Below are 27071 nucleotides of genomic sequence, written 5' to 3'. Positions count from 1 at the left end.
GGCTGGGAAGGAGGCTGGAGCAGATGAGGTCAGGGGACAAAATCAGGAAAGGACTCGACTGGCCCTTAAAACAACAAAACACCAGGGCTCTTCGGGTGGAAGAGGGAAGCACAATGAAAGAAGATGCCTTATGTGAGGGCGGAACAGATTAGCCTGACAAAAACAGAAGGCATAGGGGCTGGGGAAATGCCTCAGTAGATACAACGCTTACTGTGCAAACCTGACGACCTACATCCAACCTTCAGCACCCACGTAAAACGCCACTGTGGTGGCATATGCTTATAATCCCAATGCTGGAGATGTGGAGACAGACAGACCCCTGGGCGAGCTGACCAGCAAGGCTAGCCTAATCGGCCATCTACAGGTCCCAGTGAGGACAAAAAAAAAAGAACAAAACACAGGGTCATGGCTGACCTCTGGCTTGGACACAAATACCACACGCAATGACTAAAGAGAATAGTAAGGAGTGAGCAAGAGAGGCTGGACTTAGGCAGAAGGAATACAGAAGCCAGAGAGAGATGCCTGGGCTGGTGTGATGGGGAGCGGACGAGACAGGGATGGTTTGTGAGCAGAGCAGGGACGTCCTGAAGGACAGCTAATGTGGCATCTATCCATGTTCAGGCTTTACACACTTCAGCCGACAGCCACGTGACTGCCAGAAACAAAGCCTCATTCATCTGGATTTTGCTTATGAGCAGTCTCAGTTCAAACCTGAAGAATCATATAACAACCCCTTAACACACACATACAGAATTTGAAGATGCATAAACAACTGCTATTAGAGGAGTAAATTTGGGGTGGCTTATTATAGAGCAAAAGCTAACACCACAAAAACAGACTACAGCTGTAAGCTGCAAGACCAGGAAGTGATACCATATTAATCCTCAGATGCCTGTCACTTAAAAAATGATTTTGACCAGTGAAGTACTGTCAGTGCGATAGTCAGTCACACTAAGGTTAGAGGAGAATGAATACAAAGCACTAAGAATGGCCTGGGGTAGGAGAGATGACTCCGTGGTTAAGAGCACTGGCTGCTCCTGCAGAGGATCTGAGGACCCAGCTCAGTCACCAACTCTCAGATGGTGGCTCACAACCACCTGCAACTACAGTTCCAGAAGATACAATGCCCTTTTCTGGCCTCTGCAGGCAGCTGCACTCATGTGCACATACCTCTACACAGACACCATGCATACACATAATGAAAAATGGTAAAACGGTATTAAAGAGAATATAGCCCGGGTGCTGTGGTTGTGCACCCATTTTCACTACAACATACTTCAACACAAATTCTGTAGGCAAGGAACATTCTGTTGTTTGGGATACTATATGCAACAAGAACATCAACATGGGCCTGGGAATGGTTTCAGTATAGAGAACTTTTTTAAAAGATTTATTTATTTATTATATATGCAACATGTATGACTGCAGGCCAGAAGAGGGCACCAGATCTCATTACAGGTGGTTGTGAGCCACCATGTGGGTGCTGGGAATTGAACTCAGGACCTCTGGAAGAGCAGTCAGTGCTCTTAACCTCTGAGCTATCTCTCCAGCCTGAGAAATTTTTATTTTAAGAGCATCTGGCATGCAGTCACAGATCTGTTCCTTGCCACAATTCTTAGCAAAAAAAACCCACCCTTTTTCTTAAGGCATGGAAAATTCATAAATCATTCAGAGAAAAAAATGTGCAAATAAATATTCAGTCATGTTTAGGGATGCATTTGACTTAAGTGTGTCTAGCATTTCAAGAGTAACTTTACGCAGTCACTTTGTTTTGATAATGAATGAATGAGACCTTACCAGCAAGGCTTTTCGTGGTCCAGTGTCTCCAGGTTTTAAATGGTGGGCTGAATCTGAAAGAGAATTAAACAGACATTCCCGAAGTGAGTCACATGTAGAAACGATATGCTTTCATCCCAAGTGACTGTGTAATGCTGAGTATTTATTCTTTTGGTTAACGATTAACAAAGCTTGTTCCTGGCTCCTACTAGAGTAGGGAGTGATTTTTTTTTTGCCTACATACTTCAACTTCCTGAATAGAAGGCATTCTCTCATCTGCCTCAGAGAGTGGCTGGGAGGCTGGGGCCAGCATAACTATAAATGGTAGTGTTTTCAACCAAACTCTAAGTGAGCAAGAGCCTCCTCGGTTGTCCTTGTTGTTCCTGCTTTGGTCCCTCAACCCCCGATGCTAGGATTAAGCCTAGCTTGAAGGACACTAGGAGGGTGTGCCAGGCCTTCCAATGTAGTCACCTGAGCATGTAAATAATAACATTTTGCTTTACTGGTAATGGCAAGCCCCAAGAGAAATATAATATAAGCTACATCGAAAGTAAAAAGAAATGGATGAAAGTCATCACAAGAGATTTGAATGATTAACAACACTATTGCAACATGAAAATTAAACTTTAATAAGGATATTTTACATTTCTTCATTTAAATAAACTTTATTATATACATTTGAGGTTATATATGACATTATGAAATAATTATATAAATAGAAAAAATGGTCCCCACAGCAGCAGTGATTAACCCCTTATCTCATAGTTACTTCGTAACAAGAACAGCTCAAATCCTTCCTACAAATTATTACCTGAATCGGTGTTCGAAGCTTCTACTTCCTCACCTTACATCTGTTCCTTTGTGCCCTCTTACCTGCAGCTGTTCAATTCTTCCGCTGCTCAAAATTAAATCATGAGGATCCAGTACCTCTCAACTCAGAATAGCCAACAGCCAGTGGCTGTACATAGAACAGAACAGACTGAAAAAGACATTCTTAGCTTTCAGTGAAACCCAAGCTACAAAGAAAATCAATTGAAATGGAGTATGTGTGTGTGTACACGTACATGCATATGAGTATGAGGCACACCCAGGCAGAGATGTGTTGAGATTAGAGGTTACTGTGAGATGTCTTCCTCTATTGCTCTTCATCATATTTTATTTATTAATTATTTTCTGTGTATGAATGTTTTGATTACATCTATGTATGTGCACCACGGTGTTCTCTTCAGGGGCAGCAAATGCTCGTAAACCCCTGGCCACCTCTCCAGCTCTTTCACCATATGCTTTTGAGATAAGGTCTGTCACCAAATCTAAAGCTTACCTTTTCAGCTAGACTGTCTGGCCAGTGAGCCCCTGAGATCTGCCTGTCTTTGCTCCACAAAACTAGGGTAAACAGATGGTATGCCGCTGCACTGTTTTTATGTGGTGCTGGCAACCTGAATTCAGGTCCTCAGGCTTGGGCTGCCAAGACTTTTATCCACTGAGACATTTCCCCAGCTGCCAAAATGGAGATAGTGGTCACTATTTCCTTTGAAATAATCCATCACCACCTCATCTTGATAGGAATTGGCTGCAGCAAATATCCCACAGCACCATTCAGGGGCCTACAGGACCTGCTCCTGCTCCTTTCACCTCGGCGAATCCTCAAGGTAACTTTGCGTCGTATGGATGTAATGGGGCAACAGAAGTGCAATGAGATTACAGGACTTAGCCAAGGCATAAGAGTCTGCCTCCTGAGTCCATGCTTGGAGCAATGCTACTCCACCCTCAAGGAAGCCTGACCATCTCAAAATAAGACATCCCTTTTGTTTTTAACAATAACCACCAACTATCCAATTCAGCTCTCATGATAACATGGTTAGACAATCACAGTACTGGCAGATGGGAGAGTTACTTTATGCTTGAAAATTAAAAACAATTTGACATGGGGATATGAAAACCACAAGCAGGCCTGGAGTCAAGCAGAGTGCAATGAATCTGGCATCTGTGTGGATGAAAGGGGAAGTGAGGAGGGAGGGAGGGAGGGAGGGGGGTGGAGGATCGTATGAGAGCTACAGAACACCTTGTCTCTGCCATCTGTCCCAAGGCCCATCACCTCCATCCTTCTCCAAGAAGTCACAACTATGTATCTATGCATCTGTTTTAGCAGCAGTAGGGAGTTAAGACAGGAAGAATAAAACAGAAAGTTCTGAATAGAAAACAAACACACATTCTTTTATTAATGCCTGGGCAGACATCACATGCAGTGAAGAAACTTAGACCCACAGGATGAACAGGCCAGCTCATCGATGACACTGCAGAACCTGCAGGCTAAGGCTGCACCAGAGTCACCCACTGGGCCTCAAACCTGCAAGAAGACTCACAGAACCTCCCACTTGTCTCATTCCTACATTCCTACCATTCCCCATGGGCATGCTACACGTCGGTCACCCAGACCTCCCTGCCAAGCAACCGGCGATAACCATGGTTGCCGCTGCAGCATTCGCTCAATTCAGCTGACAAACGCCCAGGAAAGAGCAGCCACGGTAAGAGCGGGTCTTGACGGAGCCAGGTACCAATGTAGCACAAGCTTCTTCATACTGTTAGGAATTCTGTGAGTCACCCTTTATTGCCCCATTTAGCGGGTAGGTTAAACAAGCATAAGGAAGTTGGTAGCCTAAGGTCACAAGGCATGTTGGTAACAGCACCAGATGGGGAAGCCAGACAATCTGCTTCCTTAACCTGCAATCTAACTGCTACACCGTATCCCACCCATGTGGTTCCACTGCCTTCTCACCACCCTTACACCTACTGTCACAGGAAGCTCTCAGGTTTGAGGTGGTGATGTGCTGGTCTCCCTGCAGACTTTTACAGAATCCTGGAAAGTTGAGAACCACTTTTATATCACATTTTTATGTCTCCAAGACCTCATAAGATGTTTGGTATATAGTTAGGTACTCAATAAAGACACATGGCAAAGCAGCAGTGCCAGGATAGGATACAGGAACTCATAAAAACATAAAGAACGACTGGATATCTGCTTTAACAAAGCACGGTCACCTTAGTCTTTTAAATCCCGCCATTACCAAGGCAGTGATACCTCCTAGGTCTACTCAGTGCATGAGGGAACACAAGCAAAGAGAGTTTCACTGACTTAACCATATCTCCAAGGGATTATTCATTGGTTTGATTCTGCTTTGCATAGGGATCATGTGTGCATGTGTGTGTCTGCTGTGTCTGCAGGCCAAAGAGCAGTTCCGGTGTTGTTCCTCGGGCACTGTCTGTGTTTTTGAGACAGTCTCTCTCTCTGACCTAGGACTTTACATGAAGGCCAGGCTGGCCAGCCACAAGGGTCTTGCCTGTTACTCTCTGCAACACTTGGATTACTGTGGGCTACTCTAGGCAGCTTTTGTATATGGGTGCTTGCAGCTGACCTCAGTTCTCATACTTGCAAAACAAGTACTTACCAGACTGAGCTACCTCCCTGGCCCTACATATGGGTCTTCTGTGGAAAGCATGTCTAACTAGCATACGATTCTTTTGTCTGGAGAAAAGAGACCCACAATGAAAAGTCTCCTTACTTGTCAGGAAATGGCCCAGAGTTCTATAGCATCTTTCTAAACTCCTTCTGGATGACCACAAAAAGCAACTGTATATAAGGACATGATCCTCTTCAGGATCAGAGACCTGCAAAGACCTCCAGGGAGAGGAGCCTGTTCTAGTTTATCACCAAGACTGCACCAACACAACACTCACAGACAAATGCAGTTAGCTATAATGCCCATCCGAAGTAGAGACATCATGTACTTCCTTCTCATGAATGTATCAGCAGCACCTGTCACTTATGGCCAAATTATTCATTTGTATTTTGATTTTTGCTATCCCCACTCTTTACTTGGGTTTTTACAAAGCAAATACTGGGCTGGGCCTAGCTGTAGGCACTAGGGATGTAGCTGTGAATAAGGCCAGTGGTGTTTTTGACAGAAGGCCTGTAGAGGGTAATAATGTGCAGACAAAGTAAGAAGTCGATTTCAAGCAAGAGGGGCTCTGAACAGTCTTGACAAGAGCAGAGAGTGTCATGACTGCTGAGGAGTTCAGCTGCTTCTCTTCTGCAGCTACATGGAGGTACCTAGAAGCAACCGTGGGCTCAAGGCGACCAAGTCTGAGCCCATTTGGCTATTCAGGTGGGAACGGATGGTGTCCTGGCCTTGAATGGTGACAGCAGGGACAGAAGGGATGGACTCTGAAGGTAAAATGACTAAGACTAGCCAATGGTGTAGATGGGGGCAGGGGGGCTTCGATCCTAGGAACAGCATGTCCCCAGGGTGGTGAACCGGCCCACTTTAACCAAAGGTGTTATCACTCTTGCTTCCACCTCAAGATGGGCTCCTTGCTGACAGACCGGGCTTAAGCTGTCCACTGAGAGTAAGACACCATCCTTAACATGCACACTAAAAGTCTATTTTTTAAAAAAGATTTATTTATCTTCTGTATGAGTGCACCACATGCATGTCTGGTGCCTGCAGAGGTTAGAAAGGGGTTCCTGGAATTGAAGTTTTAAGTGGTTGTGAGCTACCATGTGGGTGCCAGGAACAAAACCTAGGTCCTCCAACTCATGGGTGTAGGGCCATCCACTGGAGTGTGCTGACCTAATAGGGGTTGACACACCATTAAGGAAGACTGACTCTTCTTCCTCCCGAAGCTATCAATTGTCAGTAGCTCCTGAGTTAGGGGTGGGGCTTGTGAGCCTGTCTCATTAACACACCACCACCAAAATCACGAACAGTTCCTAAGATCTGTTCCCTAAGCATTTCTGGAAATTTATGTGTATATGGACATGTGCGTGTCCGTGTTTATGTATGTGCACCACATGCACACAGGAGCCCGCGGAGGTCACTAAAACATGTTGTCCAATCCTTGGAACTGGATTACAGGCAGTAGTGGGCTGCCACAAGGGTGTTGGAAACAGAACCCCTATCCTCTGCAAGAACTGTAAGCACTGTTAACCACTGAGCCATCTTAATGTTTATAAATAAAATGACACTGTTAATGATTTTTGTTTTTTCTAACAATTAGTAAAGATGGAGATTTCCCATTTATTATTTGTTACAATGAAAACACTCATATTCTTTGTTCATTCATGTACCAGTTTGCTGTTTTTCTTATAACGATGAATGCCTTCTTCATAGTTCATGATGAACAATTAATATAGAAACACACATATACCGCTACAAATACATTCCTAAAACTTTGGCAAACTTGTTGTTCTTGTTTGTTTGTTGTCTTTTGAGACAGGGTTTCACTATGTAGCTGCTGTGGACCTAGAACTCACCATGTGGACTGGACTGGTCTTGTACTCACAGAGATCCACCTGCCTCTACATCCCCAAATGCTGGGATTAAAGGCGTCACCACCACACTAGCAGCATTTGTAATTTTGAGGTAGTTTGTATCAGTAATGACATTTAGTAAATGTGCAACAGCCATATTTGTTTAAGCCACATAAACTATGATGTTGCTTCTTAGTGAAATATTTTTTAATGTTTTTCAAAATCTATTTCTATCAACTTTGAACTTTATAATTAGTCTGTGAAGCTTCTGGGTAAAATAGTTCCCACCAAGTACCACAGAAAATTGAGATGCAGACTACAGGTGACATGGTAGAATCCTGGAGTCCTTTAGTTATAGACCAGATTCTGGGTCTCTCAGGAAAGAAACTTTGTAAGATAAAATGTGTAGTTTTTTTTCTCTTTGTGGGGGGGCCTGCCACCCAGCTCCCAAATAAATACACGGAGACTTATTCTTACTTATGAATGCCTGGCCTTAGCTTGGCTTGTTTCTTGCCAGCTTTTCTAACTTAAATTATTCCGTTTCTCTTTAACTATGTTTTGCCTCTGGGCTTTTAACCTTTCTTTATCCTATATAGTTTTCTTTCTTTCTTACTCCGTGGTTGGCTCCTGGCATCCTCCCCTCCCTCTCCTTTTCTCATTCTTCACTCTTTTCTCTCAAGTCTAGATTTCTCCTCCTATTTATTCTCTCTGCCTGCCAGCCCCGCCTGTCCTTTGTCCTGTCTTACTATTACTGATCATTCAGCTCTTTATTAGACCAATCAGGTGTTTTAGACAGGCAAAGTAACACAGCTTCACAGAGTTCAACAAATGCATCATAAAATAATGCCGGGCGGTGGTGGCACACACATTTAATCCCAGCACTTGGAAGGCAGAGCCAGGCAGATCTCTGTGAGTTTGAGGCCATCCTGGGCTACAGAGTGAGATCCAGGAAAGGCACAAAGCTACAGAGAGAAACCCTGTCTCGAAAAACCAAAAACAAAACAACAAAAAAAAGAATGCAACATATTTTTGCATTATTATCAAATATTCCATAGCATAAACAAATGTAACACATCTTAAACTAACATTCCACAACAAAAAGGAGGTGAATTGTGTGCAACATTATACTCTCTTAGGCTCTGAACCATGCCCCCCACCCCCACTGATATTCATGCCACTCTGGAATGTTTTGTTGGCTTTTTTGTTGTGTTATTTTCATAAAGTCTCACAACACCAATCTGTTGCATTTTTTAAAATTGGAAACCATTACACAAAACATCAAGGAACTATCTGCTGTATTGGAGGGTCTCAAGAAATGTTTGCAAATCCAGCAAGACTACCCAAATGACAATCATCCTGACCCCATCTTTTATGAAGTTAATAGTTTAAATCACTTAGATATGACCTAGGTTTTGGTCTATTTTATTTGTTTTGAGACAAGGTCTCACTATGTAGCCCTGGCTAATCTAGAGCTGGCAGTGAACTTACTGTCTCCATCTCCCAAGTGCTTGGATCACAGACGTGCATCACCACAACTACTTTTTTTTTTTTTAAACCTGACATAAACATACAGTTTTTCACAAGGGTTTTCTCATTCTTTGTTCAGTGAAACCTCTCCACTCCCTGAAGATCTGTAACCTTTCCTTTATCAACTGTAATTTACAATACAGTGTACTTAGACTGGAGAGGAAGGATTCAAGGGGCCACTGTTTCTGTGGTTCTAGTTCCACACTGTCTAGCACCTTGCTCTGTGCAGAAGAATCCTAATTCAGGGTTTTACAAGGAGACAAAAGAATGTTATACAGTTAAGTGGCAATGGTTAACACAGCAGAGTTTGGTAGAAACTTGAAAGTGTAGGTTGCATTAACTGTATGTTCTTTGCTACAGTGCAAACAAGCTCCTATCATGAGACAGTTTTGAAGCATCCTCAGGCCCACAGTCTGCGCCAGCTAAACAATGCTAAACTATATTAAACAGTGCCCCAAGATATTTACAACCTGGCACCAATCTGTGCCTTTCTGTAAACATATCTGGTGTACTTTTTTCTGCAATTCACATCTAACCCATTCTTCAAAAGTCCAGTGTGTATGCACATCTGCATATCCCACAAGTACTAAAGTCTTGGTTAGTATTTGGAAAGAACTCATAGAAATATGGAACATCTGTTTCCTAACACAGTAAAATGCACAGGAAGCAATTAGCATTAACTGACAAGAAAACAGAAGAAGCTGCAGCAGTGAATAAAAGGAAAACATCTAATATTTACAACTGAATAGAATAGAGCCTATGTGTCATCTCATCTTCAGAACTGTGGGGATGATGCCACATCTCATGAAATACTTGTCATAACAGAATGTATTTATAGTCTTTGTACATGCAGATAGACATTCACCCACCCTATGTATCAGGCTCTCAGGTTCTACACCCCTCCACTGATATTCATGTCACTTTGGCAGGCTTGGTTGGGGTCTAGGTATTTTCATAAAATCTCCAGTGCTTCATAGAACAAACTAAGACCCAACTGAACTGGATGGCAGTCCCTGATGGCAAGGATAAGCCATTCTGAGAGATCTAGTGTTATCCGCTCCCAAGGAGAAGGGGAAGGAGAACAGCAGATATACTGTAGAGGCAGAAGGTTTGTAGCTTGTTGGTTCTTCCACCATCTTGCTTTTCCTAAGCACATCTCTTATCAGTATGTGCCCGGCAGAAAGATGTTGGGAATATAAGACCGAACAAAACAACAGACCTTCCTCTTGAGAAGCTCCAGTCAATCACGTAGACACCCAATCAGGCAACTGTCCAATGACAGCAGCGAAGGCAGTAAGCACAGGGGCTTTTTAAGGACAGGAGAGTGCCTGTACCAGTCCAGAGTGCTCATGGGAAGCTTCTCGGAGAAAATGGTGTGATGAGTGACCAGAGCTAGTGAGAAGAGGGACGGAGTTCTTAGGTATTCAGGGCTGCAAAGAGCTTACTGTAAGGAGTTCAGGATGGGAGAGACGCCTTACTACCTAAGAAACACTAGTCTCACGGAACCTAAAGTGAGCGAACTACCGTGCAAACCATGCAGTAATGGAGTAGTAACCCACAAGCTCTAGCATCCTCACTTTGAAACCTTATTGAAGACAGTGGTTTTCAAGGAAACCACTAACAGCCAGGCACTTAACTACTTGGACTCTGCGTAAGATGTAGGATATACTTGGGCTGTTAACTAAAGCAGCAGAACTATTCAAGACTCTTCCTTTCTAGACAACAGGGTAGTGAGGAAAATGTAAAACAGGTTAAATGGCTTTCCAGCCGGAGCTGCAGAAAGCTTTCAAGCCATTAAGTGCCAATGGCCTGCTATTAAATGCTACTTCAAATGCATCTACCCGGGAAGATTAGCAAATGCCATCTAGCTCCACTTCCCTGGTAGTCAGAAGAACACATGGGGATGTGAGCCTTAATACTTTTCTCTGACCAAGAAAAAAAAAAAAAAAACAAAAAACAATGCTATCTAACACCATTAGTTCTTAATGAACAGTGGTAAAAGTCTAACACGCTTAAATCAAATTATTTAAGAAATACCTAAAACTACTTAAGAAAAGAGGGGTTTTAGCCTTAGGAAATGAAAAAAAAAGTGGAATTTAGCAGCAATTATTACTGGTTATGTATGTTAAAATTATGTTTCTTTCTGCAACTTCCAGTTTTATTAGAGTCCTCTCGGCAGAGATTTTATGTTGAAAATAATCATTCTGTTCACATGGCTTAGTTCTCCCCTTTGGATTTTTTTCTGAAAAGTGTCTTGCTATGTAGCCCAGGCTAACCTCAAGTTTATTGCAATCATCCTGCCTGATCCTTTCAGGGGGCTAGATCATAGGCACGAGCTGCCATACAGGGCCATTTCTGGCTCCTTTCTTATCATCCCAACTCCAATACTCTAAGTAAAACTCTACATTCAGAGCCTAAGGAAATCCTAACACCCCTGCCTTCAAAATACCTTCCAACCATTCAGCCTTCGACTCTCACCTGTCTCGGGCACCAGCATCTCTTGTGAAGATGTTATAATAATCCTCTACCGATTCTGGACCTCATTCCTGCTACTTACCTCCTCAGTTTGCTCTCCATCCAGTAAGCAAACAGCTGTTCGTTCAGAAGTCTCGGTGGCCTTAGCATGCTCACTGAAGACCATCCCCTGGCCATCAGGCCCCCCGGCCTAGCCTACTATATAGTTACATGGACCCTGCTTCTCTTCAAATATCGCTAGCAGGCACCAGTCTGGAGGCCTCAGATTTACTTGTCCTTCGGCTGGGACTTTAGGCAGACACCTACATCTGCCTACTGGTTTCCTCAGGCTCTCCAGCCTTCTTCAGAAGGGCCATCCTCCTCATCCTAAAACTGCACTGCCATGCATGTCCAAGTACTCCTGATGCTCTCCTTTCTAGCTACCGATTTACATGCATCTCTCTCACAGGAATGAAAACTCTATGAATAAAGGGAACTGTTTGCTCAATGATGTACCCAGGGCCTGAAATGAAGCCTAACAAAAATAAGCATCCAATAAAATATTTTATTTATGTGTATGTGTAGTGTGTATGTGAGCACATGCATGTGATCTGAGAGGCTGAAACCAGGTGTCTTCTTCAATCATGCTACAGCCTAACCCTCAAGTTCACTGATTCAGCGAGACTGGGGGCCAGCTCTGGGATCCACCTGCCTGTATGTACCACTGGCGCTGCTCTGCCTGGCTTTTAACGGGTGCTAGAGATTGGAAACTCGGGTCCTCATATTTGCACAGCAAGCGCTTTACCCACTGAAGCACCTTTACCTCCCACATACACATTTTTAACTAGCCAGAAATAGTATCTATTGAATTGTATTTCAGTTAGTACTATAAAAGTGCTCCTCTTTCCTAAAAGTAACTATAAATAAGTAAGTAAATAAATTTAAATAATAAACAATGCCAACTTGACTTGCTGAGCAATGACATGAGTTCAATGGGAAAGATCACGGCTATCCTCTAAACTTTTGGTAGGAAACTGATGTTCTTTGGTCTTCGGTCTCTTAAGGCCTTAAGGCTTTGCTCCTTTCAACATTACACTCCTGATTGTCCTGTCTGTGGTCGGCAGCAGAGTTTCTTCCAGCTATTTCTAATATGGCTGGCTCTGATCTCAGTGCCAAGTGGATTGTACCACTACCCTTGCTGCACAGTTCTATAATGTCTGAGGCCAAGTGCCACTGAAACGCTGTGGAACATCAGGAACACCCCTGGGAGAGGGGAGTCCTAGAAACAGGCACAAACCCTTCCCAAGTGTCTCCGACCGTTCTGGGTTGGGGCGGCTTGGCTGATACGATGTCTTTCAGAGGAGTGATGCTTCTCTTGCAGAAGGAGCCCCACTGACAGGGCACACTAAGTGGGCAGTGTCAGCTCGAGTGGTCAGCCGTTCTACCCTGGCATCTGCCCAGGCTGGGAGATAGGGGACCCCACAGAGCCCACTCTCTCCCAACAATTTCACCTCTTCTTTGGTTGCCTTCCTAACAAGCCCCGGTCAGCTTCGGCAAGTCTGATCAACTGCCAACCATCTACTTGCCTAGTCTTGTCTTTTTCAAATTGGTTTCCTTTTTTCACATTTTATTTCTTATTGTTGTGGGTGGGGGCTATGCTACAGTGTGCTTATGGGATTCAGGGAGTCAGGCTTGCTCAGCAAGTACTGTACTTGGTGAACCATCTCACCAGCTGCTCTTCCCTCTCCTGTATGTTTGTTGTAAGACAGGGTCTTTGCAGTTCAGGCTTGCCTAGTACTTGAAGTATTCCTGAGCCAGTGTCCTGAGTGCTGGGATATATAACACCCACCTGGTTCATCTCTCTGTTTCTTCTTCCTTTTTTAAAAAAATGGTTTATTTATTTTTATTTTATGTGCATCTGTATTTTGCCTGCATGTATGTCTGTGTGAGGATGTCAGATCTTGGAGTTACAGACAGCTGTGAGCTGCCATGTGGGTGCTGGGAATTGAACCTGGGTCCTCTGGAAAAACAGCCAGTTTCTTAACCACTGAGCCATCTCTCCAGCCCCTTACTTCTCAAGCATAATTTTTCTGGAGCTTTTAAAGATGAGACTTTGGAATTCTTTCATTAAACAATATGGTATTCTTTTAAAAATGTTGGAAGCACTTATCTATAGTGGCTGAGGAGGTATGTATACTCACGCCATGGCATGCAAGTGGAGGTCAGGGGAGAAACTGAGGGAGTGAGTTCTACCACATAGGTCCTGGGAATCAAACTCAGGTGGGATGTGGCAGCAAGTGCCTTTATCCACTTAGCCATTTTTTCTGGCCCCCAAAAAAGATATTCTTAATTTTGAATCACTTGAGAATTCACAGTACAGTTCAAGGATCTGGTGGTCAAAATCACATATAACATAAATAAAAAGCACTGATTTTTCTATTCAGTGACCTCTTCAATAAATACATTGTAGCAAATCATGCATGTGTCTTGGACTTCTTTTTAGACATGAAGTTTCTTTAATGCTTAAATAGTCCCATTTGGGATATGGTACCCTCACTCACTGTTGGTCCCGTCTGTGATGTTATAACCCCGTCACTGTTGGTCCTGTCTGTCATGCTATAACCCCGTCACTGTTGGTCCTGTCTGTCATGCTATAACCCCGTCACTGTTGGTCCTGTCTGGGATGCTATAACCCCGTCACTGTTGGTCCTGTCTGGGATGCTATAACCCCCTCTCACTGTTGGTCCTGTCTGGGATGCTATAACCCCCTCTCACTGTTGGTCCTGTCTGTCATGCTATAACCCCGTCACTGTTGGTCCTGTCTGTCATGCTATAACCCCGTCACTGTTGGTCCTGTCTGGGATGCTATAACCCCCTCTCACTGTTGGTCCTGTCTGTCATGCTATAACCCCGTCACTGTTGGTCCTGTCTGTCATGCTATAACCCCGTCACTGTTGGTCCTGTCTGGGATGCTATAACCCCGTCACTGTTGGTCCTGTCTGTCATGCTATAACCCCGTCACTGTTGGTCCTGTCTGGGATGCTATAACCCCCTCTCACTGTTGGTCCTGTCTGGGATGCTATAACCCCCTCTCACTGTTGGTCCTGTCTGTCATGCTATAACCCCGTCACTGTTGGTCCTGTCTGGGATGCTATAACCCCGTCACTGTTGGTCCTGTCTGTCATGCTATAACCCCGTCACTGTTGGTCCTGTCTGGGATGCTATAACCCCCTCTCACTGTTGGTCCTGTCTGGGATGCTATAACCCCCTCTCACTGTTGGTCCTGTCTGTCATGCTATAACCCCGTCACTGTTGGTCCTGTCTGTCATGCTATAACCCCGTCACTGTTGGTCCTGTCTGTCATGCTATAACCCCGTCACTGTTGGTCCTGTCTGGGATGCTATAACCCCGTCACTGTTGGAACTGCCTGTGATGCTATAACGCCTTCTCATGGTTGGTCCTGGCTGTGATCCGGTACCCCCTCACTGTTGGTCCTGTCTGGGATGTGGTACCCTCTCTCACCATTGGTCCTGTCTATGATGTGGCAACCCCCCTTACTGTTGCTCCTGTTTGATGTGATAACCTTCTCTCATTGTTAATCCTGTCTGTGATGCTGTACCCCTCTCTCATCTTTGGTCTGGTCTACGATGTTCTCTTACCATTGGTTCTGTCTGTGATAAGGATGCTCTCTAACCATTTAGGAATTTAAGCTTTTGGGTAGTTTATCCAAAGAAAATATTAAATATGCATTATAAGAGAAGCATGTTGTTATTCAAATTAGTATCTCGTGCAAGGCCTCTTTCTTTCTTTCCTTTAAAATCACAAATCTGGAGTCCTGGAATGTGAGCACAACTTAACTCGGGACTGAATTCCGGGGTCTCTGCTACTTGGCTTCCTTTCTCCCCTACTCTCTGAACCCAGCACAGGCAGAGCCAACATAAACCCTGAGCTGGTGACTTTCTGAGCGACCCTCACCTTCCCGCGCTCTTGGGCAGAGCTTCGCTGCACACACGCTTCCTGTCTGCTATGCCCGCCTCCTCAACTGCTCCATAGTTTCTTCTCACTGAGCTTGGCTGTGCAATCAATCTGTTAACAGTCCTTCGGCCAGTTTGGATAGAGCGTTTCTGGCATGAGTCAGGGTTAAAACATCTCAGATGCATAACACTAACCTCCAAATATTTCCCTGATTGAATTCTTTAATTCCTCCACTCTTTTGCCATCAGAAAGGAAGGAGGTGAGCACTTCAGGCTCAGGGAATACCATGGGAGAGGTGGGTGGAAAGAATATGGAGAGCTGGATGGTGGGAGGAGTGCTGTGCAATGCTGTCTTCTGGACAAGTCATCGCTGTTACAATCCCACAGCAGCTGTGGTTACCTGCTCACGGCCTGCACAAGACAGGGTCCGTCAACATTCATGAAGCTCCACTGTGCCCTATGGTGGTTAATGGTTGCTGGGAAAGGGAAAGTCATTTTTAACGCCCCCCCCCTCAACCATGATTACTTAAGCAACCTTAACTACACTCAGTGAGTCGTGAACACAACCTAAGACACGGAAGTAAGGGAGAGGACATAGGAAGTGGCTAAGAAAGGGTAATGGGGTGAATATGGTCAAAATACGTATATGTATAGGACACTGTGAAGGAGTAAGTAAAAAGAACAAAATTACAGTAAGGTTGGGACTGGAGAGCTGGCTGCTAACTGCTCTTGGAGAGGACCAAGTGTTTGGTTCTCAGCACTTATGATAAATGATTCAGTAACTCCAGTAACTCCAGCTGAGAGAGAGCCACTGGTCTCTTCTGACCTCAGTGGGTACCCACAAACAGATGGGTACATGAAAAAATATTTTTAAGAACGTTTTTAAAAGGCAAGGGTGGGGATGAAAAACCTCACATACACAACAGAGACATCTTCACAACAGGTTCCTTCTACATGCAAAACTAACAGAACCCTAAAGCCACAATTCAGGACTTACACCTCCTGAATCCCTTAGCATGGGTACAGAATCTCACCAATAAATCCTGTCTAGTGAACACCCATCTTTTGCTTTTCTTTTTGCTCCACTGAGTTACGTGCAAGGCCACTACTGGTCACTCAGCAGACAGTTCCCAATGTGTCCTTGCTGACAGAACCTGGGTTCCTGTGTCGAGATGCTGGGAGTGCTGGAAAGCCGGCCAAGCTGAGGTCAACTCAATGAGACCCGAGGGGAAACACGGGAAGGAGTCTATTTCCTCAGCAAAAAATGGGGGCCACATGGCTGGTTCTCTGAAAGTGCTGGAAGCTGTGACAGCCATTTGGTGACTACGGGAAATTCAAAATTAAAAAGCAATACAACCAAGAGGGTGGTTCAATGGGCTGAGACAAGCACAGACCTTTCATGACAGACAGAACAGCTCCCTCCTCCACGATACATCCCCGAACTTTTAGGGTCATGACTGGTCAGTTTGCTTTTCTGATATGGTTAGTCTTAATAGTCATGAAATGACAAGGCTTCCAGACTCTCAATTAACATTTGCTTAGCACACTTGCAGCTGACAGCTTACTCTAGATGTATTTATGCCGTCTAACACAGCAGCCCTTGGGCTTTCTCCATCTGCACAGCTGTTCACCAATCAGCGCTGCCTTCTTCCGCCAAGAGCTAACTGTGGAACCAGTCCTTCATAACGGACACTGCATTAGGCACAAGTGATACAAACCACCTCGGGGACATAAAACAATGATACTCATTTCAGAGACAAAGACACTGAGGTCTCGGTGTTCAAACTTTTTTTTTTTCTCCATTAGAGATCTGTCTACAACCTTGTTGGGACTCAAATCTACAGCATCTGAAGGCATAACTCTCACGCTTTTCATTATGCTCAAGTGTCGGCCACTGCTGCACTTGCCTAATTTACATTTTACAAGAAATGAGAGAATAATTTACTTTTAAAAGACAACTACTAGTTTTAAATACTTTACGTTGGATTGGATTTTTATGTATTGTATACAAATTATATATATTGAGTTTAATCCTAGTACCAACCATAGAGACCTGGAGGTCTGTACAGACAAGACAGACAGCGACAGAACCGTGTAGGAAGAGGAAGTGAGGTAGCTGGACTAAGAGTCAATGAGGGAGCAGAAAAGCAAGGCATATAAGCCTAGGTAGACAGGAAGTTGCTCTCCTTGGAAGCTGCAGAGTTGGTGAGGTAAGGTTAGCTTGTGGCTTTCCTTATTTCCCGATCTCTCTCTAAGGCTTTAACTCAAATTTCTGGCTCCAAGCTTTTGATTTAAAAAGACCATTTAGAAATTCGTCTACAAAGAAACTGTACTGCTTTTCGATGTTCTGCGATTTTGACTGACCACAAACTACTCCAGTTACTAGCTCTGTCTCTTCACTTCTGGACATGTGGTGCATCTGGAACACCTGGACTGTGAGTGCAGTTTACAGGTGATCCGAGTCATGCACCTGGCAGTCAGAGCAACCCATGCCTACAGAAGAGCAGTGCTAGCATGAGTGATGCCTGGGGTAACAGCTTCTTCTTGCATTCCTGTGAGGCCCTTCCGGCCTTGCTAACCATTTCACGGTGCACCCCCTGGGGCACAGTGGTTCTTAGCTCTTCACAGAGCAGATGCTGAGTGTATGAGGAGAAAATTAAGTGAAAGAGTAAGATGCTGCCTCAAGGAACCCTGCAGGCCAGCTTTTGATACTCTTAATGCAATAAAGTGATAACATTTCTTTCTTTCTCTCTTTCTTTTTTTTTATTTTTTTTATTTTTTTTATTTTTTGAGACAGGGTTTCTCTGTGTAGCTTTGTGCCTTTCCTGGAGCTCGCTCTGTAGCCCAGGCTGGCCTCGAACACACAAACATCTGCCTGGCTCTGCCTCCCGAGTGTTGTGATTAAAGGCGTGCGCCACCACAGCCCGGAAAGTGATAACATTTCTAATGCCTTGGCAGGGTCCTGTTCCAGAAGGTGTTTACAAAGTCGCTGACTAAGCTCTCTGTGCACACAATGTGTACAACAAGTATGTCCTAATGTGAAACCCCAGAAACCACCCACATATCCAGTACTCAGGTGAAAAACTAAACCAACAACTGCTTACCAGGGCACAATTTATTTTACTGCCACTACAAGAAGGATTTGGAGCATGAGGACATGGAAAAGGATAATTCACACAAGGGCAGACGTGAAGACAGACTAAGAGACTCACACAGTCTCCCATCTATGTGAAAATGTGAATCTGGACTCATAAGAACACTTCAGTGTACAATGCAAGTTTAGAATGTAATAAAATAATAGAAACTGGCTCTTCTTTCTACTGCTTATCTTTAGAGTCATTATATTATCAATGCTGCAAATTCTTACAAACTGTATGCTCACAATTTAAATGTTTGACCGATTTTGAAAAGACATGTTCTTTGTATGCATGATGAATGCTCTCTCTTTTTCTTTTAGTTTAGGGTGCCATCTGACAAAGGACATCCATTTACTTGCAGACCAAACATGTAAATTGTTTCTAATATCTGAAGGCCTCACAAAAATGAATGCTGTATGGAAGCCCATACATTACTGCACTACAGATGTGGACACCCCAGGCTCTGTTCCAGACACACGCCTGGCTGAGCTGGAACACCCAGGATGCTTTCTGCCAGTGGAGTGTATTTCTTTACCTTCCTCTCTGTTAATTCTGACTTATTCAAGAAGTTCTTAAACTTAGTCACGTCTGGCTTCTTCAGTAAATTCTAAACAGGGTGCTGCTTGCACCACAATTTAGTTCATGTACCTCTCACTCCACACTGGAAGGAAGTATTCTAATTATCAGCCTTTTTATGGAGGTAGAGTCAGTCCTTCAAGCTAACAAGTTTGCCAAGGCTGACAGAGACAGCCCTACTCAGCTCACTGTTCTTTAAGTTCTGCCTTGTTCCCATTTGGAAGATTTCACGAGTTAAAAAGTACCAGATAAGAGTCAGGCAGTGGTGGCGCACGCCTTAAATCCCAGCACTCAGGAGGCAGAGCCAGGCGGATCTCTGTGAGTTCGAGGCCAGCCTGGGCTACAGAGAGACATCCAGGACAGACACCAAAGCTACACAGAGAAACCCTGTCTCGAAACCCACTCCCCCGACTCCAAAAACAAGTACCAGATAAAGTATAAGTATCATGTCCCCCGGAAGTAAATTCTCAGATTAGTTTTCTAATAACCTGCCCTGTCATGAAGCCCAAGACTAGGGATGAAAGCTCTCTCCTTGAGGTCTCTGTGGGTGCCAGAGCAGTCAATGCAGACAGCCATCCTGCTGCAGGCTGAGCATAACTAAGGCAGCACGAAACAGTGACTTAGATAATTGTGAAAACAAGACATCAACTCAAATGCAAACAGCACACAAGTAAACCTGCACACCAAGAACCCAGGAAGCCCAACGAGGGGGTCGCTGGCCTGTGCAGAAAGCCCCCTTCTTAAGTTCAGAATTTTGGAAAAATCCCCCAAACTGATTTTCTTCAAATAATTCCCAGTGAAGCTTTCCACACTACCAGAAGAGGTTTTTACCTTGAAAGTGGGTTGGGAAATGGAAAAACTAACATTGGTCCAGCAGCTCCAGGGCTACCTGTGTGTGTGTGGGGGGTGGGTGTATAACATGTGCACACACACATCATTTACTAGAAAGCTTTCCCAAGTGACAGGCAGGCCCAGATCCCCAAGTTTACTGTAAACAAGGCTGCGGTGATGAGCCCAGCACTGTCACCAGTGGATCATGATACCACCCTAGAAAGTGTCCCGGTTCTAACTCAAATGATCTCTCACCACCTCTTTCTGTCACCCAAACCTCCAGTTTCAGTCCCATTCAAAAACCCTGAGGGTTTTTTTCCCCTCTCCCTGACTCTGGGGTCTCTTCTGTGTGCTTTCTGGCATACATCCCAAAAGGAGGCAGCCTGAGCTAACAACCTAGTCCCTACTCCGCTCTGGTGACCCCTCTCCCTTCCATCCCTGCTTCTCAGCCTTGGCCTACTCTAGTACGGCCAGGTCTCATTAACTCCTCTAAGGAGACTTCGCTCTACGGGGCCAACTTCTAGTCACCCCTATACACATTAAACTCTTGCAGAAAGGCAAAGCTTTCTTCTACTACAAGTTTTTTTCAAGATTTTATTTATTTTTAGTTTACATGTCTTGTGTATGTATGTATGTGTGTATGTATGTACATATGTATGTATGCATGCATGCATACGCACCATGGTTGTGCAGTGCCCACAGAGGCCAGAAGAGGGCACCAGGGCTTCAAATTGGAGTTAGAGTTGTGAGCTCTCCTGTGGGTGCAGGGAATCAAGTCCAGTCTCTGAAGAGCAGCCAGTGCTCTTCACTATCATGTCAGCTCTCCGACCCCTACTGTAATCATAAAAATATCCATGACAACAAGGACAATGGAGACTGAAAAAACAAGTGGTATCAAAACACGCTAGGGTCTGGACTCTGCTCTCCAGTGAGCACCCAGAGCCAGACACGACGCTGAAGAGGACCTAAGGTGTCGAGGTCTGCTTCTACTGCTCCTGCCACAGTTTTGAGTTTTTCTCTCTCTATTCACTCAGACCTTGCCTGGGGGCCTCTGTTGTGGTCTTCCCAGCCACTGGCTGACTCTCCCCTAGGTGTCCCCTGACCTCTGACCTCAGTGTCTTTCATCTTCACATGCAAATCCCCTATTCCAACTTCATATAAAGAATTCGGGTACACGGTGCTTAACCTGGGGTGAGCTGACTTGAACTTACGGACCCCTGTCTGATATCAGCCTCCGTCAGCTGTGACTTTCGGCAGAAGTAGGGTAAGGACTAGTCAGGACAACAGCCACTGTTCTTCCTGTGCACAAAAGGAGCCTTTCTCTTCGCTGGCACAGTGGGATTCTGAAAACAGGAAAGAAAACCAGTCTTGGTTTTCTCCACAGTTAACCCAGATGTCTGCAACCAAGTGTATGGGGCTTCCCGCACACCCCAGCAAACAAGCTGGGTGCCAGCTGGATGTCCTTCCATTTGACTTAGCTCTCATCTTGTCTACCTGGAGGAAGCACTGTGTCCCGTTCTGAAAGCACATCCCCTAAGACTCCAGACTCCAGGCACCTTTATCCACGCTTCTGACTGACTGGCCAGAAACAGGTTTTTCAGAATTCCCATCTTCCGTTCAGTTAATTTGCTAGAGCGGTTCGCGGAACTGAGAGAACATTTCTGGTTTATTTAAAAGGACATTAAAAAGGACATAAATGAAAACCAGATAAAGGGATGGGTAGCTACAGCAGGACATGTGGGAAGAGACAAAGAACTATCATGCCCTTTCCAGGGGCATCAACTCCCAGGAACTACCAGGAAGCTCTCCAAACCCACTCTTCAGTTTTATGAAGGGCTTCATTCCACAGGCACGGCTGGCCAATTAAAATCACCAGCCAACATAACCTTTTCCTTCCAAGGAGGTTCTGCCACAGCCTTCTGCTCTTGCCATTGGGTTGTTTGGTTGTTTTGCTTAGCCAACCCTCATCCTGAAGCTACCTACCTAAGGGCTGCCTACCTTCAGTTACCTCATTAGCATATTAAACACGGTAATTCAAGGCTGACCTCTTGCTACTGGATAAGGAATGGGGGGCTGGCTCATCCCTGGGAAGGACTCTCTCTCTCACTTTCAGCATTTTTTAATTGCCTGTGGGAGGGGCACCATGAGAATAATTATATTTGTAATGCATTAAACGTTTTTAAACTTCTCAGTTTCCGTTTCTTACGGTATATGCCAACAGTTATTATATATGTCTACAGATTAAGCCAAATAAAAGCCCCACGGGATTGTCAATTTTAGGAGTGTCAGAAGGTTTGAGAGCCAAAGGAAAAGGCATTATGCACTGCATTACTACCCATGTTAAAGAGTCACAGTCACGGAAAACGCCTCAGTAAAGGGGACTCTACTGCTGTCCAGCCATGAACATCACTGTGACCCGGGACATGGCACCACCTATTTAGGTCCAAAGTCAGACAGGCAGAACGACATTTATAGGATCCTCTCCAGTGCTGTGCTGTCCACAGTCAAGCCTGGGATACATCAGAAATGTGAGTATGAGAACTCACTGGAGAAACCAATGAAAAAAAAAAAGGTGGCCAGTTAAGTATGCAATAAAATAATCAGTGTTTCCCCAAGACACCAGGCTTACCGGTCTGAGGAGCTTTATTTCTTTAATTTTGTCACATGGTAGATTTAAAAGATGGGTTTTGAAATGAGGCTTAGTTAAATAATCTTTATTGCTTCAAGGACATCCTTAAGTAACATTTTTTTCACTCTGAACATAAGGTTATAAGGAATGTGACTATTGCCCGATTACTAATTAAGCAATAGAAGTTTATCCATCACGTCTTTTGCAGCATATTCCAAATGTCAACATAGTGAAAATACCAAGTAATATTTTATTACTACAGAAACACATCTGAATCACTGGAAAGGATCTGAGATTCCTCAGGGTCCGTGGACCACACTCGGCAAACACCTGCTTTTAAGTGTTTAGCAAGAACAGCTGAACTCCCTCATAAAGGACACAATTCTATTTAGCAAGGAGGGTCCAGAAAGTGTTAATGAATAAAAGAGCTTTTCAGTTCAGCCATCCTGAGGACACAAGATGGAGCCAGTGAAGTGGTTCTGTCACCCAACACTGCAAGCTTTGACGGCCTGAGTTTGATCTCTAGAACCCACATAAAGGTAGCTGGCAAGAACTGACTCCATAGAGAACTTCTGGCCAGCTTTCATACTAGGGCGGTGATACACGTATGTGTTGACATGTGTCTACACACAGAGAAGAGAAAAAAACAAAGATGGCACTGTATCTTCTAAGGGACAAAAGGCTGGAAGAAGCTGAAACAAGAAGTTAACAAGACACAGGGAGCTTGGCAAAGCAGAAGAAAACAGCTCTGGGGGATGAGCACCTTGCACCAGGCAAACTGCACTCCACATGGATCACCCAACACAGTCCAGCAAGAAGTCAAAGGTGAGTAGACGGCCAGTCTGGGACATCTGAACATTCAAGTCCCTTACACAGGACCAGCAGGAGAAAACATGCAAAAGTCAACACTCACTAAAAGAACAGATGAACAGCTCAGAGAAATGAACTACCTCTTATGATAACACAGACAAGAAGTAATTCTAGGGCTGAACTCAGGCCTTCAAAGGCACAAAACCCATGTTGTTTCCCATAAATCAATGTCTTCAAAACGGCAGGAAACACGGCCGGGATGGGGTGGGGTGAGTGTTAGTACAGGGAAACAGAAAAAACACAGCTGGGGGAGAGGGTGTTCATACAGGTACTCTGGGAAGTGACAGGGTCACATGTGTGCGGTGGGAAGATTAGAACAAACCAGCTTCGAGACTCCACACAAGGGAGGCCATCTGGATCCCAGCTGGTCAGGAGGAAGGGTCTTGGACAAACCTCACAGACTGTCCCCATTCCAAGGCCGAACTGCATGGGTTTGACAAGTTATACATCCTATTTGGTCCTTACTTTCCCGCACTGCAGAGCTTTACAGTGATACTGACATCAATTTCTCACAGATTTCGTGAGCACTTAAAGAAATAATGCATGGAGGGAAAGGAACACAGTTCTTGGCTTAATAAACATTGCTTTAAAAAGGAAAGAGATGAAAGAGGAAGGAGGTGGAGAATAGGAAAACAGGTGGGGGCAAGAAGAACAGGGCAGAGAGGGAGGAGGAGTATCTACCGACTACAGGTTTGAAGCAAGCCAGTGTCACGGAGATCAGATCTGCCAGCCCTGCTGTCTTTCCTAACAGAATATGAAAGAAGCTCCATGTCATTGCAAGGTTCCAAGTCTGGGTGACCAGCAAAATGGAGCTGATATGAAGGTGCCCACAGGTCCAAGGTACCAAGGAAGGCAGTGCTGAGGTTGCCAAGGGGGAGGGCTCTGAAAAGCACACCCAACTCCACAGTGGAAAAGGGATGGCTAAGTCTCAGAAAGGTACAGAATACAGGAACAGACACACCTGTGGGACATGGGGCACTGATAATGAGGCCAGATGGAGAATGAGAGGCGGGATGCTCAAGACATACCTGTAAAACCACTTGGTTCCCACACTCTGGCCAGCCAAGCATGTCTGGCCCCACCCTGTTCTCTAGCCAGCCATTCTATTCTCTCTACCAAACCTGACAGCTGATGCTTTTGGCACTGGATGTGGGCACACTCTACCCTTGCAACTCTTCTATAGAATGTTTATTCAATGTTTATTCAAAAGCGGCACATTAAGATCACATTATGAGCATGGCAAAATGGGCCAAGAAGATGGCTAGTCAGTGGGTACAATACTTGCCACACAGGCACGAGGACCTGAATTCAGATCCCCAGCACCCATGTAACAAGCAGGTATGGTGGTATGCCTATAATCCTAGTGCTGGGAGGCAGAGAAAGGGGGCTCTTTGGAGCTTGCTGGATGGCTAGTCCCGCCAAATAGAAGAGTGAGATTTTGTCTCAAAAAATAAGATGGGGAGGGTGCTGGCTAGTTTTATGTCAACCTGACACAAGCTAGAGCCTCAAATGAGAAAATGCCTCTATAAGATTCTTAGTTATTGATGTGACCACCCCTGGGGAGGTTGTCCTGGGTTCTATGAGACAACAGGCTGAGCAAACATGAGGAGTAAGCCAATAAGCAGCAGCCCTCCATGGCCTCTGCATTAGCTCCTGCCTCCAGGTTCCTGCCATGTTTTGAGTTCCTGTCTTGACTTCCTCTGATGATGAACAGTGCTGTGGAAATGTGAGGCAAATAAACTCTTTCCTCGCAAGTTGCTTTGGTCATGGTGTTTTATCACAGTAATAGTAACCCTAACTGGGACAGAGAGTAACTGATGAAGATTTAATATCAACTTTTGGCTCCACATGCACACACACAAGAATACATACACATGCATCAACATTCTTATATACACAAAGATTATTCAAATTGAAGTGAGCAGTGCCACATTTACCTTTGAAGGCCTGGGTCCCTCACAGCTGTAGGTAGGCTAGCTCTGCCCCAGGCAGCCTCCACATCCAGCCACATACCCCCTCTGCCCCAGTATAAGCACCCTTAGCACCTCTCCCACAGCTCCCACTCTGTTTGTCCACCTCTCCTACGTGTAGCCTGTCCTACAGCTCTCTACACAGCGGATGCTCAACCAGCCTATGCTGAAAGGGTGAGGGGGCCATGGAAGCAGATGGAAGAGCCTTGTGGGACACACAGGGCAGGAAGTTTGCTCTGGCCTGAGAAGCTAGAATTAAGAGATCGTATAAGATGAGCTTCAGAAGAACAGAGTGGATCATATGAACCAGACTGAGGGACGTGGGGCTACATTACCATGGAATGAACTGGTTCTTGGTGGGACGAGCCACAGGGAGTCCTAGGCATCGCTGTGGTGTACAGCCTGCCAAAGCACAAGCCGACTCAATTACAACGACTTATTCTTTCAGTATTAAATCCACCTTTAGGGGTGGCATTTCCATTTAACTAGTTATTGGACGCAAATTTCTTCACAATTTTCTCCTCGTGTGGTAATGAAAGAACAGGTTGAAGCAACTGATATTGAGGTCAGTGACAGCACAGGAGGTGGGAGAATGTCCTAAAGGTCCTGGAACTCACCGTCAAGCAGGCTCTTCCCTACCCTGTGCACAGGCCTCCTGAGTGGCACTCACGGTCAGCCCGAGGAGAGCGCTTTGTCCTCATTATTTACTCTAGCCTCACAATTTTATGACATCATAAACAAGTTTCAAAAAGGGGGGGGCACACCTATGGTAATGATTTTACAAGACCAAATGACTGAACTTTGTGACTATAGAAATGGTAAAATATTGCAGACCAGAGCCAACCCAGCTATTTTTAATCCCTCAGAAAGCCAATCATATCCTATGCCCTGTGTCCAAGCTAACAGCCTTGTGCCTAGGAAAACATGTAAAATGTATTCTTAGCAGACCACTAGGCTCTCCCTACAGATGTCAACCCTGAAACCTACAACAGGCTTTGCCCATGTTGTTGTACCCCTGCCCACCCACAGTTCATCTTCCTGACATGATACAACACCGACAGAGCAGCTTAAAGAAGAATGGGATTATTTCATCCCACAGTTCACGGCTATAGTGACCATGACAGGAACATTGAGGTGGCTGGGGCACTGGAAGCAATTGGTCACGTCACATCCACAATCATAAAACAGTGAGCCCACCCACCCCGCCTGGCATTCCTATAAGCATGTAACACAGCCCAATACAGTGAGGGAAACCCACCCTGGAGTAAGAACTGGGGAACCATTCCCTACACAACACAGAAAGCAGCCTCAAAACACACACCGCCTTGCTAACATCAAGCAACTCGTGACCTTTAGGAGAAAATAAGAAACAGAAATATAAGGGAGAAGGAAATATATTGGGGAGGGGGACCCTGTTACTTGGTATTCCAACTGGTTTTACATTTGATAAGCACATGGTTAACTTTCCAAGTGTTGGAAACTAAAGACAATTTGGCTCTACGGTTCCCTTGATGGGGAACGTGTGGTATTCCTAAATTGGTATTTTTTTGCACATCAACCTAGAAGTCTTAGGCAAGGAACTAAAGATGAAGTACCAGCTGTCTGCTTTAACAGGAACTTAAACACATTTATAAGCAGAAATGATAAAACTTCTAACTCACAAGAGATGAATAACAAGAGTTTTGGAAACTGCAGCAGAATTGAAGAGAGATACTGAAGACCAGGCAATTGATAAGAAAACCTCAGAGACTGTCAAAACCAACCATAAATTCTAAAGATCCGAACTTTAGGTCAGGTTCCCATCTGTCCTGCTCTTCTCTCTCCTCTGTCTCTCTCCTCCATCCCTTCTTCTCAGATAACCCAAGGAGAACAAAATTCCACATCAAATGAAAACGTTGTGGCCTCACTGAAGACAAAACCTAAGAGGAGCTTAACACGAGGTTAACATTCTGGTTATGAGTTCCCCGAGTCACATCGGGACTCTGGAATTTGCTAAAGAATTTCAGGTCACCCTATTAT

At 44.7% G+C, this 27071-nt stretch overlaps 1 protein-coding gene across 1 annotated transcript in view; it reads right to left on the bottom strand.

The window, feature by feature from the left end:
* Gng12 (G protein subunit gamma 12) overlaps window positions 1-27071 on the bottom strand; it is a 112282-nt gene that overhangs the window by 62782 nt on the left and 22429 nt on the right. Inside the window, exon 3 of the mRNA XM_036182421.1 lies at window positions 1798-1850. The gene's annotated coding sequence lies outside the window, so the exon portion shown is untranslated. The remainder of the gene's footprint in view (window positions 1-1797; window positions 1851-27071) is intronic.

This window comes from Onychomys torridus, chromosome 3 (assembly GCF_903995425.1).
Source record: "Onychomys torridus chromosome 3, mOncTor1.1, whole genome shotgun sequence".
NCBI lineage: Eukaryota > Metazoa > Chordata > Mammalia > Rodentia > Cricetidae > Onychomys > Onychomys torridus.
The sequence above is the reverse complement of the archived record's forward strand: the minus strand, read 5'-3'. Positions and strand labels throughout refer to the sequence as shown.